Below are 16,784 nucleotides of genomic sequence, written 5' to 3' on the forward strand. Positions count from 1 at the left end.
CTGCAATGTACTTTCTAATGGTACATGCCTTCTCAAAATCGTGTCCTTGGAGGGTTTGTACCTGAGTGGACACTGTTTTTCTTACTGACTTTCAACATGATTTCATAGCCTCACACACTTGGATCTTCACTTAATCTAATAAATCTTCACCAATAGTAAACATTACTATATCAAAATGCATATCTCTAAACTGAAGTTTATACTTTTATTTATCTGATCAGAAAATATGCTTCCAACACCTATTCCATAGAAACCTCTAATACTGTTAGACTTGCGACTTCCCCATACCCTTTTTTATCTTTCACTTTATAATTTTTTGTAAGCACATATTCAAATTTATTCATTCAACAAAAATGTACAGATTACTAATCCTATACCAGCTATTCTGCTAGATATTGGTGAAGGCACAGTCTCAATCACCTCACAGTTTATGATGGACACAGAAATAAAAATAAACAATTATAGTACAATGTGATAACTGTTTTAACAGAAGAATGTACCAAGTAATTTTTTGCCTTAGAAAAGAATCTTGTGGAGGGGAGGGTGTTTGTTTTGAACCTCCATGAACAGTAAGGGATTTACATATTCAAATGCAGAAGAGGAAGAATGTGAATTTCAAATATAAGATCCTACACCACAAAAGAAAAAAAATAGGTAGATAGATAGAAGGTATTTTGGGGAAAAAAATTGATAGTTGAGTGGATGGACCACAATACAACACACCCAACAAAGTAAACTTCAACTGTACATACCATTATAGTTTAAATATGAGATGTCCCCTAAAAGTTCATGTGTAAGACAATGAAAGAAAGTTTGGGGATGAAATGGCTAGGTAATGAGAGCTTTAACCTAATCAGTGCATTAATCCACTGATAAGAATTAACTAGTTGATATCTATAGGCAGGAATACCTAGGGTCTTACAAGCCCGGGAAATCAATGACACATACAACTGGAAATTACTTCATTAAGGTTTGCTACTCCTCTACTTCAGCTAATAGGTCCAAATATATGACTACAATACAATAATTTAAATGATATTCACTCTTAACGTTTACTAGAACATAGTGAGTAAATAAATGTGTGTTTATGTGTGTGTAAAAGAGACTGACAGAGAGAGATTATATTGCATGTGTGCATGTGAGAGAACTGTTTTAAATAAATGAACACTTTCCTAACTTTTTTTCAGAGTCCTAAACATTGTTATCAAAATGTTCTCCCTCAATTAGGCTAGTTTATAAAGTTCATGTTTAGATATCCTGAAAGTAAAGAAAAAATTATAAGACTCCATATTGGAAAATGATACTTTGTTCGCGTATCAAGCAATCAGATGACTATACCAACATTCCATTCTGTAGAAAAGAAATAACCTAAGATATCTTTGGCTTGCTTATGTAAGCATGTGGAAAAAGAATCCATAAATAATTGAAAAGGAAAAGTCAGAAATTCATTATTTTCAGGTTACACTATTATTTTTACTTGGAAAATCTTAGAAATTCAAGAGAAAAAATATTACAACTAATAAGAGTTCAGTAAAGCAATGTTCATTTTAAATGAACCAATATATAAAAACATCAATAAATCAAAAAATAAACCATAAAATACTCAGCATTTACTAGCTATAAGTGTACAAATATTTCCTTCTAAATAAAAATTTAACTGAGAACACAAGGAGCTGGAAGTTTAATGTCATATTATTCCTAAATTAAAATTTTTAATATAGTAAAGATATCCATGCACCTGAATCTCTGCAAATATCAGTCTATACCAATTTAATTGATGAATTCAGGGCAATCAAAATTAAAAACCCATCCATACTTTTGAGAGAAACTAATAGGCTGTTTGAAATGAACAGTAAGGATGGAAACGAGCCTTACTGGGTATCAAAATATACAATAAAACTGCATTAATTAAGACAATATAGTTTTGGCCCTAAGGCAGATTTATTTTTATCCTGTATTCTGTTTCACTGTTTTCTTTTTTCTCTTCAAATTAGTTACAGTGGTCATTTAATAAACAGTATGGAAAGAATTAGATATCCATCTGAAGAATATTCCTATTTCATGTCATAAATTAAAATAGAATTCAGATGAGTTAAGAATAAAAATGTACACATTTGTCCCTCAGTATCAGCGTAGTGAAGGGTTGATTCAAGGATCTCTCATTCCCCATGGATACAAAATCTGCAGCTGCTGAAGCCCCTCACATAAAATTGCATACTTTCATATAACCTACATACATATATACTCTACTCATATACTCTGAATCATCTCTAGATTAATTATAATAACCAACACAATATAGGTAATACATAAAAAGCTGTTATACTGTATTGTTTAGATAATAATGGTAAGGAAAATGACCTATACATGTTCCTTTTTTCTTTCTGGATATTTTCAATGTGTAGCTGGTTGAATCTATAAATATAGAACCCTCAGAGAACCACCTATATATACTTTAAGAGTGCTATAACAAAAATAGGGCAATGTTTCATACATTAGAGAGAGATTCCCAGATACTACAAGTTCTAAAGGAAATGAATAAACTATCTGGTTAAAACTCAGTGCTAAGCAATTGGAGGTTTAGCTGAGTAGCAGAGCCCTCGCCTAGAATGCATGAGACCCTAGATTCAATCCCTAGCACTGCAAAAAATAATAATAATAATAATAATAATTAATGCTAAAAACTTCTAGACAGCAAAATATCTATAATGACAATATAAGAAAAGTCACAAATTAGGACAGAATATTAATATATAAAGGGCTTTCTCAACTCAACTAATTTTGCATGTATGAGAAAGGAAATTAACTGCAAATTCAACAAAGAAATACTAATCCCTAGTAAAACACACAATGATGCTCAAGTTCATTAAATATTAAGCAAATGCAAATTAAAACAAGGAGACACTATGTATTCATCCATAAGAATGGTTTTTAAAAAAACACTGCAATATCCAGTGTTTATGGGGATATAAGAAAAAAATTTTAGCCACCTAAAAACAGACCAAAAAAAAAAGCATGATTTGAAAACAATAACCAACATTTTAAATGTAAAAGCTTTTAAGCGAATGTTACCTCCAAGTATTTAGAGAAATACCTGTATATGTGTAAAGATATATGTAAAAGGAAGTTCATTACAGCACTATTTTTAATATCCCAGAGTGGAAAATTACCTAAATGTTAATCAATAAAGAAACTGGCTTGCAAAATTATAACATATACAATCAGGCATGGTAATGCACACCTATAATTCCAGTTACTTGGGAGGCTAAGGCAGCAGGATGACAAGTTTGACATGAATTACTTATAGTACAGATATCATTAAACCAAAAGAGCACATTGCAGATAAAGATATTTCCAATTTCTATAACCCAACCCAATTTGTACGATATGAATTTTAAACTAACTTTGAACCTTCTAAATTTCTAAGCTCAAAAATCAACTTGGCTTTTGCCACATCATAAAGTCAGGAAAAGTCTCAGCTTCCTTACATACAAAATGACTGTTATGATAATAATATTTACCCTATAAAATAGTTGTGAAAATGAAGTGGTATAATCGATATAATTGTGTTTGGTTCAATATAGGAAGAGAAATAATCCTCCAGGGTACTAAATAATACAATATTTCCCCAGACACTTACATTCACATGCTCTTTTATGAATGGGTTTTGAATATTTCATCTACTATGATTCTTAATACCCTTTAAACAAAAATCTGCTTAACTAATTTTATATTATAATGTAGACTGGTCTGCCAAAATCCCAACCTTTGTCCAGAACAATGCACTATCATTGTATAATGGCTCACTGCTTACCATGCTTTCTGTTCTGCTGGATCAGGAAGAACCTCAGAGATGAAAGGAAGTTTCACATGGATAAATACCTTCCCTTTCATCTATATTGTCTTGAGTTGCCTAATTTTAAAATAGTATTTCTACTATTTACATTTATATTACCTCAGGTGCTCTACAAAAATATGGATAATTAATCAAATGATAATCTCAGCCTCATCATGGTATTACTAGAGCACAAAAAACCTCTCAAGGCCAATAGCATCCTGGGCCCCAATAATCAATGCCATCAAGATACATATATTTTTAGTTCAGTCACCTTTATGTTGTTCCTGTGTTAGTTCACTAAGAAAAGCAAACAAAAGGATGTTTAAATTTAAGACTTCTTGTTTCAGAGCCAAGAAGTGATATTCTGTTCCTTGATCAAAGCAAACAAAACAAGACCTCATGCACTGCTTTGCAGTGGAGTTCTGCTTTCCAGGGTAACAAGTTTGCAATCATATTTAGCAAGGACATTTCTGAGCCAGCAACCCAAGGCTATGAAAAACAAATAGAACAAAAATTAGCTTATTATAAGCTTTCAAATACAGTCATGTTATTTACATTTGTGGTAGTCTAGCTACAACACTTTTTCAAAATGACAGCAATACATTTTCAACAATAAGAAAAAATCATTTCCTTTACTTCTTTATGATACATTTCTTTAATCAATGCATGTCAAAATAAAGTCAGCATTCTCTGTAAATACTGACTGGAAGGAATCTCCCACAATGCTTCCACCAGGTCTCAGTTCCGGCAGTAGTCTGGGTTCTGCTTAATCTTCCTGACACATCAAAGATGGAAAACGTCCCAGGTTTTAGCACGCTGAGTTTCAGATGCTGGCTGGGCACAATGTACTACTGGAGAAAAGCCAAGCATTCACATGCTCCCACAAATGGACACACTCATCACCAGCTTCCCAGGCAGAACCCTACCTCACCTGCATGTAATTTTAGTTGCTCTTCTCAAGATACTCTAAACTGAAACCAACAGTAAGCCTGAGAAGACAGTCCACAATTTTCAGGTTTTTAAAACAAATTTGGCCATAAACCACTACTGGGAAAGGAGGACCTTGACAGTCATGGAGCAGTATATAATATCAAATTTCCTTTTCTTCGTCCCAGGCTTTCTCACTGACTTACACTAGTAAAAACTACACAGTTTCTTGATGCCCACTGTGCCAAGGACTATGTTAGGTTCCTGATGCAAAATAAAGCAAGTCAAACTGGGGTTCGTAATTATCAGGTATTCTGCATTCACTGGTAGTCTCCAAAGATTGTAAATAGGTGATAGTTTTAATCTCCTCCTCTACATTCTTGTAGCATGTTATAATGAAAGAAAGACTCATACTGTGGCTTGGGAGGATGAGGCAGGAATTCAAGTTCAAGGCCAGCCTCAGCAATTTAACAAGTCCCTACACAATTTGGTAAGACCTGTCTTGAAACAAAAAATAAAAAAAGGGTTGGGGGGGTAGCTTCTAAGGCAGGAAAAGGATAAGGAGTGTGTTCACTTTTCATATTTTTACATGAAAAACTTGAGGTTCAAAGGACAATATACATGCTGAATATAAGGATAACTAACAAAGTTTATAAATTCATAAGTCATTTCACTAAACATGAGCCTAGTGTGGGTTACAAAAGAACAGGAAGTAAAAAGAAAAAAAATACACACTACCTAACAGGTGTTGGAGCACATGCCAGTTCAAAAGGCAGCACAAAAAAAGCTTGTATTGTGTCAGGGTTCTTAGAGAAACAGGACCAATAGGACGTATGTAGACATTTATTTTATATATGCAACATATTTTTATTTCATTCATGTTAAAGTAAATTTATTCTAAGGTCTGGTTCACATGACTGGGAGGCCAGCAAGTCCAAAATCTACAGGGCAGGCCACAGGCTATAGACCTTATAAGAGCTGACGCTGATGCTGACGCTCAAATTCAAAGGCAATGGTCTGGCAGAATTCCTTATCCTTCGGCGGAGGTCAGACTTTTTCTATTAGGGTCTTCAACTGATCAGATAAGTCCCATTCACTTTATGAAGGGTCATCTACCTTAGCCTCCTGATTTAAATGTAAATCTCATCTAAAAATACCTTTATGGAAACATCTAGAATCATGTTTGCCCAGCATTGGCAAGCTTGGCATAGCCAAGTTGACACCTAAAATAAGCCACCACAAAGCTCTTCAAACTATTTTGAACACAAAACCTGGACTTCTCAGCATTTAACCAAGATGGTCAGAGGAATATAGTTTCCTAAAAAAACATACAGATATAAAATCACAGGTTTATATCTAATATTTATTTGGATACTCCTGACAGATTAAGGTATTTCACATAGATAACATCATTATCTGCATGGCTAAATCCTAGATAAGAAAAAACGAAGCCATCCTAGCTGCAACTGCAGCCAAGAAGGGCGCTAAGGGGAACCTGCACATGGCAGGCTGATGAAGAGCAGAGGGCAGTAAGCACTTGGCTGCATGCACTGAGAGCTTGGAGAAATTGCTGGCTTGTACATGTAAGGAGACAGGCTCAGTTTTGATATTCAGCCTGCTGGGGTTCAAATTCTTTTCACTACATATTGCTCTGCTGTGCCGCTGCAATCTGGAAAGAATGTATGATGGAAATGGAGTCTCTGTAAGTCTAAAGACTGACTACAATGGATACAAAGAGCTCTCCTTCAACTTACAATGGACATGTAGCATGAGTGAGAATACACATGTTAGAAGATACTGGGCAATTACTAATACAGTAGAAATCCACTTAGATTAATCAGTCTATCATCTAAAAGAAATCATTGATCACTATGACTAGGGACTGCAAAGATCCTATCTTGGTTAAAAAAACATAAGAACTAGGGCCAAGAAAAGAATGTGAGTACCGGAAACCTTTCACCTCAATTCAAGTGAAAATAGTGTTAAGTCCTAAAAGCACTAATGACAAGTAGGAGCTCTATTATCTGTTCCTATGCCAAATCAGCCAGTTCTAAAAGCCTAATTCCAAAGGATCTCAGGAAAGGAAATACCATCTCCCATTCTAGAGTTCTCAGTCTGCACCCCAGTTTCCCCTCAAAGAATCCTATGACATGCCTTCCACAAGACCTACCTGTCACATACTGTTTCCCTTATACAATTCAAAGAGGGACAGTTTTCACAACCAATTAAAGGGTACAGAAAGAGTAAGTAAAATGGTTTTCAGAAGTATGTATTGGAGGTTTGTGTGCTAGCACCTCTGGCAGAGCTTAGGAATTTGTCTATAAACATTTAAAGAGCAGTACAGTCAATAATGGTGCCTTTCTTCCTAGTACCTACATGAAGTGGGCACAGTTTTCAAACCCACACACTGATGTCCCAAAGGATTTGACCAAATGATAACCATATCTGATGAAATGGATACACTGTATGAATGCCTGTCAATTTTACTAAAAGGCCACAAAAAAGGCTGTAATGAACAGTTATGAATATTTTGCCATGCTTGCTGTTAAAGAACTTGATCTCTCTACTAAAGTACATGAACCTCCAAGGAACACAATGATTTTCTTCTCAAATCAGTGCATATTTTCAAGAAGCAGAGTTCAGTATGAAATGAGAATGCTTTGCAGATGTTTAGAGTTAGAACATCTAACTGGATGTACAGCAGATGTCTACTTGGAATATTCTCAGCAAAACTTACCTGAAGGTTGCCATGGAAGTAACAAAGACAGAACAGTTCCCAGAACACATCAAGGAGCCAATATGGGAAACAGTATCAGTGGAAAAAGAAGAAAGCAAGTAATAAAGCCTCAGGGAACCACTCGTGCCTGGATTTGAAAGGAGAATGGGCCAGATGTATATGTTTGAATGGAGAGTGCTTACAGCTGAGACAATCTGGAGTCCTGCTCACTGCTTTGTTGAGTCCTCTTGCCCAGTTCAGTTGAGAATAGAGAATGGAACTATAATGGCAGATGAAAATGGAGCAAAAGAACCATTTTATCTATTCTTTTTATATATATTATTGTATAAAAAAAACTTGAACAGCCAGGCATGGTGTAGCACACAGAAAATCCCAGGTGCTGGGGAGGCTGAGACAAGAGGAAGGAAATTTGAAGCCAGGCAGCCAAAGCAACTTGTGAGACCCTGTCTCAAAATAAGAAAGGGGCTGGAAATGTCACTCAGTGAAAGAGAAACCCTGCATTCAATCCCCAGTACTATAAAAAGTGTGTGTGTGTGTGTGTGTGTGTGTGTGTGTGTGTGTGTATATATATATATATATGCAAAAAAAGGAAGTATGTAGTGGAGGTACTGGGAGGGAGGGGAATTATGCTGCTAAGTCTTTTTAATTCATATCTTGATAATATTCTTCTTTTATTATTTGAATGCTAAAAATAATCTCTAAATATTCTCATGAAAAGCATACAAGAACACAGGAAAAATCAAGAATATAGTTTTGTATTGTCACTGGCATTGACCATCTCATACTTGTAGATAATTAACAACCAAATATAGAAGTTATAAACTCTTCAAATTTAGAACATCTATGACTGACTTTGTGGAAAATCATATACATATATATGTATTATATACTTGGGTATATATATTATATCTTTTAAATCGTGTGTATCAAATAATATTCAAAATAAGTGGAGTTTTATTTACACATAAAGAAATTAGCAATGAAATAAAAAACTGGAAGATCCTATCTCTTATTTTTAATAAAATAGAGTCAAATGATAATTAATACTATTTATCTGTGAATACATAGTGTTAAAGTACTTTAAACATTTTATAAATATGCTCTTGCAAAAATAGTTTATGCTACTAAAGTATTCAGTTTAAAAATTCCTTCACAAATAAACTCAGGTCATTCCAACTTTGAACAAATTCTAAGATAATCAAGCCAAATTAGTGAGTTTTATCCAAAAGACAGTTTTCAGGGAGAACTGGGAGATTCCACTGATGTTCACATTTTCCTCGGTGTTTTTCAAATTATTATAAACAATTAAATATATCCATGAGAAATTAACAATGTTCTCTTTCAGTTCAGCCAGACTTTGAGTTTAAATCTGAGACATATGCTTTACAAACTGACAGCTGTTAGCCAGCATGAAATAAACTGGTGGCCATGGTCCAGCTCCCACTGCAGAGGTGTCCTCATCACAGAAAATTTTGACTAATTAGCCCAATTGGCACCTCTTGGGGAGAGGGGGCAACGTACTTACTTATCCCACTACAAGTGCCAGCACTGTGTTTCCAAAGGCCCATGAAGGGAGATCATTATGAGTTGTCTGAATCGGAAGACAGAGAGCAGTACTACAGTGTATGTGTAGTTCAAAGGCAGGAAAGGAGTGTCAGCTGTATGAAAGAGTGTTTGAGAGCATCTCTTGAGCACAGTAAGGGAAGCCTGTAAACTCTTCAGTACGGCTGCACTTTCCCATATGACATCCCCAAGGGTAAGCACACCTCCGATTGAGACTATGTAAGGTGTCATGAAAGACAACACTGAACACTGAGGCCTTTGGAACCTTGAGAAGAGCTACTCAGTCCAACATTGTGTCTGGGAAGAGAATGAAACAAACTTGAAAAAAAACTACAAGAACTACAAGAGTGAGCTAAAGGAAGAAGGGCTCCTAACACCAGGAACTTTAGAACTCTCAGAAATTGTGCATTGAGTTAACTTTTGTGCATGGCGAGAGAAGGGGATTCAGTTTCATTTTGTTGCATATGGATTTCCAGTTTTCCCAGCACCATTTGTTGAAGATGCTATCCTTCCTCCATTGCATACTTTTAGCCCCTTTATCGAATATAAGATAGTTGTAACTTTGTGGATTAGTCTCTGTGTCCTCTATTCTGTAGCATTGGTCCACCCGCCTGTTTTGGTACCAGTACCATGCTGTTTTTGTTACTATTGCTTTGTAGTACAGTTTGAAATCTGGTATCGCTACACCTCTGGATTCACACTTCCTCCTTAGAAATGCTTTTGCTATTCTGGGTCTTTTATTTTTCCATATGAATTTCATGATTGCTTTATCTATTTCTACAAGAAATGCCGTTGGGATTTTGATTGGCATTGCATTGAACCTATAGAGAACTTTTGGTAATATCACCATTTTGATGATGTTAGTTCTGCCTATCCATGAACAGGGTATATTTTTCCACCTTCTAAAATCTTCTTCTATTTCTCTCTTTAGGGTTCTGTAGTTTTCATTGTATAAATCTTTCACCTCTTTTGTTAGGTTGATTCTCAAGTATTTTTTTTTTTTTTGAGGATATTGTGAATGAGGTGGTTTTCCTCATTTCCAGTTCAGAAGATTTGTCGCTAATATACAGGAATGCCTTTGATTTATGCGTGTTGATTTTATATCCTGCCACTTGGCTGAATTCATTTATTAGCTCTAGTAGTTTCTTTGTAGACCCTTTTGGGTCTTCTAGGTATAAAATCATATCATCCGCAAATAGTGATAATTTAAGTTCTTCTTTTCCTATCTTAATGCCTTTAGTTTCTTTTGTCTGTCTAATTGCTTTGGCCAGTATTTCAAGAACTATATTGAATAGAAGTGGTGAGAGAGGGCATCCCTGTCTAGTTCCAGATTTTAGAGGGAATGCCTTCAGTTTTTCTCCATTTAGAATGATGCTAGCCTGAGGCTTAGCATATATAGCTTTTACAATGTCAAAATGGATCAAGGACCTTGATGTCAAATCAGAGACTATGCGTCTGATAGAAGAAAAGGTTGGCTCCGATCTACATATTGTGGGGTCGGGCTCCAAATTCCTTAATAGGACACCCATAGCACAAGAGTTAATAACTAGAATCAACAAATGGGACTTATTTAAACTAAAAAGTTTTTTCTCAGCAAGAGAAACAATAAGAGAGGTAAACAGGGAGCCTACATCATGGAAACAAATGTTTACTCCTCACACTTCAGATAGAGCCCTAATATCCAGAGTATACAAAGAACTCAAAAAAATTAAACAATAAGAAAACAAATAACCCAATCAACAAATGGGCCAAAGACCTGAACAGACACTTCTCAGAGGAGGACATACAATCAATCAACAAGTACATGAAAAATGCTCACCATCTCTAGCAGTCAGAGAAATGCAAATCAAAACCACCCTAAGATACCATCTCACTCCAGTAAGATTGGCAGCCACTATGAAGTCAAACAACAACAAGTGCTGGCAAGGATGTGGGGAAAAGGGTACTCTTGTACATTGCTGGTGGGACTGCCAATTGGTGCGACCAATATGGAAAGCAGTATGGAGATTCCTGGGAAAGCTGGGAATGGAACCACCATTTGACCCAGCTATTGCCCTTCTCGGACTATTCCCTGAAGACCTTAAAAGAGCGTACTACAGGGATACTGCCACATTGATGTTCACAGCAGCACAATTCACAATAGCTAGACTGTGGAACCAACCTCAATGCCCCTCAATAGATGAATGGATTAAAAAATGTGGCATTTATACACAATGGAGTACTACGCAGCACTAAAAAATGACAAAATCATGGAATTTGTAGGGAAATGGATGGCATTAGAGCAGATTATGCCAAGTGAAGCTAGCCAGTCCCTAAAAAACAAATGCCAAATGTCTTCTTTGATATAATGAGAGCAACCAAGAACAGAGCAGGGAGGAAGAGCAGGAGGAAAAGATTAACATTAAATAGAGTCATGAGGAGGAAGGGAAAGGGAGAGAAAAGGGAAATTGCATGGAAATGGAAGGAGACCCTCATTGTTATACAAAATTACATATAAGAGGTTGTGAGGGGAATGGGAAAAAAAATAAGGAGAGAAATGAATTATAAAAGATAGGGTAGAGAGAGAAGATGGGAGGGGAGGGGAGGGGGGATAGTAGAGGACAGGAAAGGTAGCAGAATACAACAGTTACTATTATGGCATTATGTAAAAATGTGGATGTGTAACTGATGTGATTCTGCAATCTTTGTAATGTTTTGAATAACCAATAAAAAAAAAGAAAAAAAGAAATTGTGCATTGACCTAGGAAAGTAGAAAAGAAGGACAAAACATAGCTGAGACTGAATTACCAGCTGCTGTGGTAGGATATGGTTTGAGTGTGTCTCTTAAAGGTTCATGTATTGAAAGCCTGGTCAACAGGGTGGTAGTATTGGGAGGTGGCACGGAACTTTTAAGAGGCAGACTCAGTAGAAGGTCCCTAGGTCAACTGAGAGCACTGCCTTTGGAAGGGATACCCAGTCTCTGGGTTCCTGTCTTGCAATGTTCTCTCTCCCTCTCACATGCACTCCCACCTCTGAGATGCCATCCTCCTTGAGAACTTCACCATAGTCAAGCTGATGCTGCTGTCATGCTCTTAAACCTCAAACTATGAGCTTAATAAGCCCCCCTTCTTAGTAAAGTGCTCAGCCCTAGGTTATTCACTATAGTAACAATAAATGGACAAATGCACTACCTGAACAAGTGGATTAAGACCTCAACAAGGTAAACATTAGTCCAAAGAAAAAAGGGAATGTGACAACAAAACATCCTAGTAGTCAATGAACTAAAATTGATTCTGCCTCCTTAGATTAAAAAAAAAAAAATCTGACACAAGACTCCTCTTACCACTCTGCTTGGCTTTTGATATGTTAACATTACTAAGGTGCTTCCAATTAATCAAACACTAAGCTGGGTATCATTGTGAAAGTATTTTGCAGATTTGATGAGTACAAAATGGGTTAGCCTTAAGTAAGGAAGATTATCCTGCATAATCTGGGAGAGCCTGATTCAATCAGTTGACAAACCTAAGGAACAGAAAGCTGAGGTTCCCTGAAGATAAAAGAAGTTCTGGTGTAACAGCAACTCTAACCCATGCCTGGTGTTCCATACTACCAGCTTTATGGTCTGACCATAAGATTTCAGATTTGCCAAAGAAAACAATCAAGAATGTTGAGAGAGAACCTACACAATAGGAGAAAATCTTTGCTACCTGCACCTCAGATACAGCATTAATCTCCAGGATATATAAAAAATTCAACACCAAAATAAATAAATAAATAGCCCTATCAATAAATGGGCTAAGTAACTGAGCAGACACTTCACAGAAGAAGAAACACAACTGGTCAACAAATACATGAAAAAATATTCAATATCACTAGCAATTATGGTAATGCAAATTAAAACTACATTGAGACTTCACCTCACTTCAGTCAGATTGGCAATTATCAAGAATAGAAATAATAAATGTTGGTGAGGATATGGGGAAAAAGGTACACTTTTAGATTGCTGATGAGATTACAATGGAAATTGTTTCTGCATCCACAGTCATCATTCACAGGCTCAGTAGCTGAGACACTTGCACTCTCTGGTTTGACTTTTTAAAATTATTATTTAAAATTATCACAAAGCTCTGCTACTTACTTTTGTCCGATGCTCACCATCTATTTACTATTCCAACCTCAGCCTATTGAATTGCTTTTTTATTCTATAGTTCTGTTCTACTCTTATTTTCACCTTGCACATGCTTCTCTTTCCTTCAGGATGCCATCCATCTATCTCTCTTCCTGTAGATTTTATTTGCTGACTCTAACCAGAGCTGAGTAAGGGCTCTGTTTTTTAGTGCAACTACTCTAGAAATCAGTATGGAAATTCCTCAGTTACCCAGCTATCCCACTCCTCAGTTTATACACAAAGGACTTAAAATCAGCATACCATAGTGACACAGCCACATCAATATTTATAGCAGCTCAATTCACAATAATTAAGCTATGGATCTAACCTAGGTGCCCTTCAACAGATGAGTGGATAAAGAAAATGTGGTATATATACAAAATGGAATATTAATCAGCCATAAAGAAGAATGAAATTATGGCATTTGCCGGTAAATGGATGGAACTGGAGGCTATAATGCTAAGTGAAACAAGCCAACCCCCCAAAAAAACCAAAGTCCGAATGTTCTCTCTGATAGGCAGATGCTAATACACAATAAGGGGGTGGGGGAAAGATAGAAGTACTATGGATTAGACAAAGGGGTATGAGGGGAAGGGAGCAGGGATGGAATAGGAAAGATAGTAAACGAATCAGACATAACTTTCTTAGGTTCTTATATGAACACATGACCACTGTAACTCCACATTACATACAACCACAAGAATGGAAAGTTATACTTCATGTATCTATACTATTTTTAAAATATACTCTCATGTATAACTAAAAAGATCAAATAAAAATTAAATAAATACAAAATATTTCAAATGTGCATAGCCAGCCCCTCCTCAATTTGCATACACCAATTCCTTGCAGAAACTCTTTTAATATGCATCTTCTATTGGTTCTCTCTTTGAGTGGATCTTGACTAATGAACTAATATTTTGACTCTTCATTGTAGGAAAAGGACAGTTATTTAGAGCAATAATTTTTAAACTGCTGACCAAAATTGTGATCTACAAAACTTGTAAATCGATCTACTAGGTTAGAAATGGCATTGAGAAAAGTTAAATAGAAACGGACAGAATAGAAGATAGCAGCATTCATTCAAGTAGTAAGAGTAAATACTATACTTTCAAACCTTCAGTTTCAAATAAACATACATGACACACCTTTGTACCATTTCCAATTTAAATAGTGATGATTTGGAGACTAAAAGAATAATAGCACATAAGAAATAATTTTTAAAAGTCAAGTGTTCCAGTTACTGATTATTAATCTCACACCTGTCACTGTTAACCAACATCAGAGGTGAACAAGAAATGACTTCCTGCTGGGTGTGGTAGGGCACACCTGTAATCCTGGCAGCTCAGGAGGCTGATATCAGGAGTTCAAAGCCAGCTTCAGCAACTCAGCAAACTAGTCTCTAAGAAAATATATTAAAAAAGGGGCTGTGAATGTGGCTGGGGGGTGGGGGGCGGGGAGGGAGGGAGAAAGGGAGGGAGGGAGAAAGGGAGGGAGGGAGGGAGGAAGAAAGGGAGGGAGGGAGAAAGGAATTCCTGAGCTACTCTAGAAACACAGCCCTCAACCAACTATGGTTTGAGTCAGCAAATAATATCTACAGGAAAGGAGACATTCGGCATCCTGAAGGAAAGAGAAGCATGTGCAAGGTGAAAATAAGAGAGTAGAACAGAAGTGCAGAATAGGAAGCAATTCAATATGGCTGAGGTTGGAACAGTAAATAAATGGTAAACATCGGACAAAAGTATGTAGCAGAGCTTTGTGACAGATGGTCAATCTGTGTGAATAAATATTACATGCTACACAGAGTCACTACAAGCATTTTTCTTTCAGAGAATGGGACTTTAAGGAGCTCTGAGAATTCTTTGTCCTCGCCCCTTTGGGGGCCCCTTTAAGGGAGTTGAGGTCCTCTGGAGGTAAGAGACTTCTCCCAAAGTGCCCTGGGGTGTGGCCAGTCATTCACACAACAGTAGAAGGCAGGTGGGGATGCAGCACAGTACCCTTACAAAGGGACTGAAGCAAACAGTAAAAGCAGCATCAATCTCAGAAGGTCCATGAGCAAACTAAAAGACTGGGGACAAGAGTGCCTCTCCAGGGTCAGTTAGGTACAGAAGGGGCACATGAGTGACAACAGCAATAAAAGCCCTACTTTTGTTGAATAGATCTGTAACACTTGAGGGTGAAATTGTGTTGAATACATACATAGTAAAGATCTATCTGAAATTCTGCACTTATGCTAGTCTCTGGAGAGACTCATACTTGGGTTTAGTACCATTTACTAGGGTTAAATAATAAAAACAGAGGTTGCACAGTCTCCAGACTCTCAAACACAGCCAAATGCTAACAGAGGTGAAAGAAAATGTTTCTGTAAGCATTTCTAGTACCAGCTGAGATCTACATAGTGCAAAAGAAAATTTTAATTTCAGTAAAGGTCAAAGTAAAATATGCTTAATTTTTAAACTCTGCAAGCTGAAGCCAGACATCACATGATAGGGAAAAAACAAAACAAAACAAAACAAAACTGATCAACAAGACTGAAGCACAAACAACTGATTGTTAGGGGCTGCTTATGCACATGAGGACACTGATGCTATGATACAAGGCTGAACTTGTAAACCTAAGACTAGACGCAAAAGGACTCCACCACACTGTGAGCAGCTGTGATCCATGTTAAAATTAATCATGTCACCCCACAAAGAAGGGAAAACTCTGCTTTCTTACAAAAAAACCATCCTTTTCATTTAGACTTCTCTAAGAACTATAGTCAAATGTAACTCACCAATTCTGGATCATCACTAAAAATGTCAATTTACAGCTAAGTCTACAAATGCTATCTGTCTCATGTTTCCCTTATATATATAGACAATACCTAAAAAGCAGAAGAGTTTTACTGGAAATAAAATAATCAGTGGTCTTTGTCAAAATGTGGAGGACAGTGTTGTCACATCATCCTTCATCATCCTTGGTGTGTTTGAAGTGAAAGCTGCCACAACTTCCATTACCATGGGATTAATGGTCACATCTGGGAATCGCTGACCCTTGAATCACACTAACTTTGACCTCATATATCTTGTGATACAACTGATGGCTTTGTAAATACTGTGAGAACCACTCTACTTCTTAAATCGATCATCTCTACAACCTCAGAAACTTCTTCACAAAAGAGTACCACAGCAAAGCTGGGTGGTATTTTCTTTGTTAAAATAGGCAAACACTCTGTAAACAGAAAACATTGTTAACACTCCTACCGGCTCCTGATTCTGTACAGACAGTCCACACTTCTGGACCAGCTTGGTGCCTCAGAAATACCTCAAACTCCAAGTGCCCCTAAGGAAAACTACCGTGCCAACTATACTTTGTCTTCTGAAAGGTCTCTCATGTTTGAAGCCAACAGAAGCCTTCTGTCACAAGGGCTTGAGAGGGCCATCGATCACCTAACAATTCCTTCTACTCTTCTCCCCCTGCCATCTACATGAAATTAGTCAAAATCTCCTATTGCTTCTAGCTCTAAAAGGACTCTATACTCACTTCTTTCTATTCCCCTTGCCTGTTCAGGCCCCCAATAATTATGTCAT

General features: G+C 36.6%; 1 protein-coding gene and 1 pseudogene across 14 annotated transcripts in view; one reads left to right on the top strand and one right to left on the bottom strand.

Moving 5' to 3' along the window:
• Window positions 1–16,784, bottom strand: part of Ppp1r9a (protein phosphatase 1 regulatory subunit 9A) — a 296,248-nt gene that overhangs the window by 129,349 nt on the left and 150,115 nt on the right. The window lies entirely within an intron of this gene.
• Window positions 7,139–7,604, top strand: LOC101978037 (small ribosomal subunit protein uS10m pseudogene; annotated as a pseudogene).

The sequence above is a fragment of the Ictidomys tridecemlineatus genome, chromosome 2 (assembly GCF_052094955.1).
Source record: "Ictidomys tridecemlineatus isolate mIctTri1 chromosome 2, mIctTri1.hap1, whole genome shotgun sequence".
In the NCBI taxonomy this organism is placed as follows: Eukaryota; Metazoa; Chordata; class Mammalia; order Rodentia; family Sciuridae; genus Ictidomys; species Ictidomys tridecemlineatus.